We start from the raw sequence: 6,020 nt of genomic DNA on the forward strand, positions 1-6,020 counted from the left end.
TTGCACATCCAACTTACTGTGCAGCAAGATAACCAAAGTAACCATTCATCAGTCCCTGAAATAATTCAATGTAACATATTCAATCTCATAGATTTGATCACAGGGCATTGGAAATCCAAAAATATGCAATGTTGGAGCTGGAATGTGCAGGGAATTATTTATACACAGCACCCGGGGATGTGCATCCAACACCAGGGAAGGGGGGTGAATACTTATACTCCAAGTTGTGGAGCACACGCCAGCGGCGGTGGGTCAAACAGGCAGAAACGATCTACACGGGCACACACTCCAGCTGGAACTCCTGTAGAAGAATTGGTGTATGTCTACATTTGCATCCAAAGGGCCAGTGATGACACAGATTTGGGCCATGATAATAAGTTCCCTGGTAAGGTGGTTCATTTTATCTCCAAAGAGCAGCATGTATAATAGCAAAAGAAAAAAGGCCTCCACATCGTGCAGATGAATCCTAGATTTTAAAATGTATTTAAATAAAAAAAAAGTATAAAAATTGTACAAACATTGCATCAGATGTTTAGACAAGGTCGATCACAAAATTGATAAAAAGTAAGCGTGGTGTATAGACCTGAGCAGGCTATGTACCTGACACATGTTTCGTACGAGTGTACTTCAACAGGGGCTTTGGACATAATGAACCACCTGATTTTGGAGATAAAGTATAAAATGTTCATTCATTTATTTCACTAATATTATATATCGGGCACTCACTTCTGGATACCTATTCAGGGTTCCTATACACTTTGCAGCGCTGAATTATGCTTAAATTGTCCAATCCTCCTGTAGGGGACAGTATAAACCAAACAGGAACGACTTCATCTTTCCTTCAATGGACTTGGCTACAGCGAGTTCAAGAACTCTATATTTGTATTTTTTTTAACCAGTTCCGAACCGCCCCACATACATATACTCCAACAAGGCCCAGCTTTGCAAAGTCACGAGAGAAGCATCTCACCGTGCGTATACCAATCACTACACTACCACTCGTACACATAGGCACATATTTCACCCTCTGATCGCCCCGCCCCAGATAACACTGTCACAAAGTCACCAACTGCAGTGTTCATATTTGTTATTGATCCCTGTATTGGTGACGCTAATCGGTGTTAGGGCAGTTAGTGGTAGGCCCAGATAGGTTTGGGGTACCCCTTCATATATCCGCCCAGCCCATCCAAGTGCAGTATCAGATGATCACAGTCATTTCCAGTACACAAAACCCCAGCGTTTAGCAGTCAGGCCTGATCCCTGCAAGTGCTAGCAGTTAATTTGTTTGTAGCAGAACAAAATAGTTCTGACAACCAGGTTTTTTTTTTTTTTACCTGCGAGTCACACTATTTACCTATAACTTTATTGGCAAAATGTCAAGCGTGCCAGATATGGGGTCAAGATGCATAAGCTCTGTGACAGGGCAACAGGCTATACATGGAGATTTTTGGTTTACAAGGGTAAAGATATCATATTGGAGCCGACCCCCCCCCCCCCCATCTACCCCGACTACATAGGGAGCAGCAGTAAGATTTTTTGAGACTTGTTACCCTTATTTGGAAGGGAGTAACATTTATAGGTGGACAGTTTTTATTCAAGCATGCCACTTTTTAGACACCTCTATCAATAAGGAATTGGCGCACATGGCACTGTGCAATCTAATCATCTAGGCTTCCCGAAACGACTTGTAAATGTCCAATGAGTTACTTACAGTGAGATGGAAGGACAAACGGAACATTTTCATTCTATCTTCCATTTACGGCAGTCCAAATTCCTATGGCGACTGGTTCAACAAACAGTCCAGGAATAGGTCCTGGCAGCCTTTCTGTATCCAGCAGGTGTTGTGGTCCAAATTCACAACCCAGATGCAGTAAGCCGGCTGCATGAGAGGCATTTTCCGAATGCCTTTCCTGGTACCCCTACCCAATGAGCACCCCAAAAAAAAATGCCGTGTCTATAGCAAGCACAGATTGTCCTGGCGAACCTGGTCTCTGCATCAGGGACAGTTTCCGTCACTACCACACACTAGTGGACAGCACGGCACATATTCACACAGGATCTGGAAAGATGTTAGATGGCCATCGCATTTTGAGAGACCCTAAGCTGGAACAGTCAAAGTTAAAATAAAAAAAGTGTTAAATAAAACAAAAATGTTTGGCTTTTTTTTTATATCTGCTCTGTTTTGCTGTATTCTGTATTGCCTCTGTTTGCCTTGCAGGTATGTCCTACGGTTTTAAAATACTGTTACTGTGATTTATTAACCTTCGTTTTCGTTGCAGGTATGCCATTCAGCTGCAGCACAGATTTGACAGCAACAGGGGTTGCTCTCAAGATACGCAAATCTGTGACTCCAATGGCTGTAGGAGGCGATTTCACGACCACAGTTAAAAAAAAGAAAAGAAAAAAAGGGGGCGGGGGGGTATGGAGCAGGTGTATTTTGCAGCTCTCATTTGCTTTGGAAAAATATTTTTTTTTTCAATCTTCAAAACGTTGACAAAAAGCGAGATCTGCAAAATACTTAACATGCCTCTCAAATACTTTACTTTACAAACAAGGGGTCATTGGGGGGGCAGGGGCATTTCATGGTTTCCGAAACCGATAGGTAGCAAGGAGTGAAATAAAAAATTGACACCCTTAGAAATCTCTCAGTAAGGTCTCACACACATGTGGTATCCTCGTACTCGAGGAGCAGAATGTATCTTGGGTGTCATTGTTTTTCCAAAAACAAATAAACAATTTAATAAAATATTCAATGGGTTCAACAGGCCTCAAATTCCTTGGGGTGTCTACTTTCCAAAAAGGGGAAAAGGGTAATTTGGGGGAGGGGGGGTTTGTACTGCTCTGCCATTTTAACACCCTAAGAAATTAAATAGGCAGTCAAACTAAAAGCTGCGTAAACTCGAGAAAATGTATCCCAGTTTGTAGAAGTTATAACTTCTGTGCAAACCAATATACACTTAAATTTTTTGTTTCCCCCCTTTTACCCAAGACATGTGGCCGAATACATTTTGGCTTAAATGTATGACTAAAATTTATGTTCTTTTTTCGTTTAGATCGCAAAAATCCCAGGAGGTGATCAAATACCACGAAAAGAAAGCTCGATTTGTGAAAAAAAAAAAAAAAAAAAAAGGCGTGAATTTTGCTTGTGTACAGCATTTCATGACCGTGCAATTAACAGTTAAAGCAGTGCAGTGCCAAATTGCAAAACGTGCTCTGGTTATTAACCACTTCCAGGCTGCCCACCGTCATTATACGGCAGCTCTTTGAAGATGGATATCATTATGGTAGCATTTAGCTACCATAACCCCAGTATCCTCTTCTTCAGCAGACGGACCACTTCAATATAAAACGTAGTCTCTGCGGCGGATTTGCCGCAAGATCACTTTCATCGGCGGCGGAGAGGGCCCCTGGAGATGAGGCGGGGGGGGGGGGGGGTTAGATGGCCCCCACCGTCTTACTATTGCATGGCGGAAGTCACGTCAAAACTTCACTTTCGCCCACAGCTCTTTAAGCAACAGATATTTTTTTCCCCTTCAAATTACATTTCTTTTTTTTTTTGTTATTGCACTTTAGTTTAAATGGGATCTGGAGTCTTTTTGACCCCAGATCTCATATTTAGGAGGTTCTGTCATGCTTTTTTTTCTATTACAAGGGATGTTTACATTCCTTGTAATAGGAATAAAAGTGACGAAATATAGATAGGGGATATATATATATATATATATATATATATATATATATATATATCCATCCTATCACACACACATATACACACACCCCGTTCAGCGCGTGTGTAACCTCAAAAGCAGGAGTTTTGGGTCACCATTATTGTTGCTACTGGATCTTTAGGGAACTATATGGCCATTAAGCTTTGAATCCATTGCCAGAATTTGCAGCTGTAAAAACAAATACACTGAAAACGCAGCATTAGGTTTATAAGATTTTATTTAAGGAGTATTTTGCCTCAAAACATGGAAATATAAAATACTTTTACAACATTGTAAAGCAATTTATATATACTACGAATAAGAAAAATATTTTGAACAGAAAAGAAAAAAAAAAAAAAAAAAAAACACAGTCGAGGATATTTGACAATATGCCGGGAAAAAAAAAAAAAAAAAAAAACACAAAGAAGACACAAACAAAAAACACAAATGATCAGATTTATTGTTTCAAGAGAATATAGGAGATATGCATGATTGTTGGTTAGACAATGATTTTCCTTTAAACAGTACATGAGGTCAGAATCGGATGATACATTTAAAAACACATTGGGCGTTGTTTCTGATGGAATAGAAATTCTCACTCCATGGTCCCTTCCATTATTTCAGAAGAAACACGTGTGACCATGTAATCCTATGGAACTCTTTACACCAACCCTTTGCGGGTCCGCTGCGTTTAGCAAAATCCTGCTTGCTGCAGGTTTGGAGCTAAAAACAAAACAAACAAAAAAAAAAAAAAAAAAACACACATACCTACGCACCAAAACCTCCTCATTGAAACAAATTACAAACGCACATCAAAAACCCACCCGAGTTGCGTTTGAAGCAGTTTTTGAGCCACATGTCCTGTGTAAAATGCAACGGAAACGTGGCAAAACCAGTGCCCCGAGTCAAGTAATTTTAGCAAGGTTGTGGATAATCAGCTCAAAATGTACAAATCTTTAGCACAAGGATAAGGATCCCCATTTGACCCATGTGGGCAATTTTCAAATCTTACTTTGCTCTTTTAAAGGATCCTATTTTGTTTGAGAATTTAGCTTGTTATGAACCAAATCAGGGTCCAGGAATCTGAAGTATAAAACCTGGTTACTTAGCAAAACAAAGGAGGTACTATGTATAATAAGGGACTTCTTGCTAGAGTAACAATTTTCCAGTCCTGTGCCCTTTTACCTGATGTGTGATCTTTGTGAATTGAGCCTAGTCTGGTTTTACAGGATTTGGACATGTGTACTTGTTTTTGGGAGCTGCATGGATCTAGTTTAAATATTTTTTTTATATAAAATATGTAATCCATATGGCTTTATATATCCCTACATATAAAATGCGGGATGGCTTTCCCTACACCAAAATTAATACCATTTACAGACATAGAGATAGTTCCCATTTTTTTTTTAAAGGAACTTCAGGTATTTCAGTCTGCCTTAGCTTTTCTGTACAGCCAAATGAAAACAATATAGATCTATCTCTATCTATCCAGGGGGTGGCATTTCATCACCGAAGGTTTGTCGCTTCTTTCGCCACCTTACCACCACCAGCCTGCTTAGTGAAAAATTATTAGGCATCACCACACTCCAGAATTCCTTTTTGTACTCTGCCAATCTGTAAGAACTCCCCAACTGGTCTAATGTGCCTGAAAACACACTTGACATTATTCAAAGCCATATACCCAAGTTGGCTGTCCACTATTCGTCTGATTTTATGCAAAGCAGGAAGGACCATAGGGGTTAAATAAAAAGTTTATTTAATCAGGTAGTATACGAACAGTATTTTTAAATAGAGTTCATACGTGGCCTAAATTGTGTTTTTATATTTTCATTAGATATCTCCTGAAATTCTTTTGATGTTCAAAACCTAGACTTTAGGTTAGCTGGCTCTTTAAAAAAGGGATAATTCACCATGGAGATGCTTCTTGAGAAAGAGGGTATAAAACAAACATCACGGTCATTTACAAAAGTGTAGAGAAAGCAGATAGCAACAACCACATCATAGGTACTTCCATTAGTTAAGCACTCTTGGTTACATTGCGTAGATGGGTCCAATGTTCATAGACAGCACTCCCTTGGGGTAAAAAGGCCATTGTCAGCATTCAGTTACTTTATGGAAAAGGCTCAGCTAAGATATATGCTTCTCCTCTGGTGTGTCATGTCCAGGCATGAATCAAAGAACTAACCCTGTGCTATCACATTCTGGGCAATTCTACATGCCTGCAAGTCAGCTCTCGGGTTAGGAAGCACTACCAGTACTTGGGTAACACAACATTCATTTTTTTTCTTGGTTAACGGGTTGCAAGTCTAGCCC

This window comes from Rana temporaria, chromosome 8, assembly GCF_905171775.1.
Source record: "Rana temporaria chromosome 8, aRanTem1.1, whole genome shotgun sequence".
In the NCBI taxonomy this organism is placed as follows: Eukaryota; Metazoa; Chordata; class Amphibia; order Anura; family Ranidae; genus Rana; species Rana temporaria.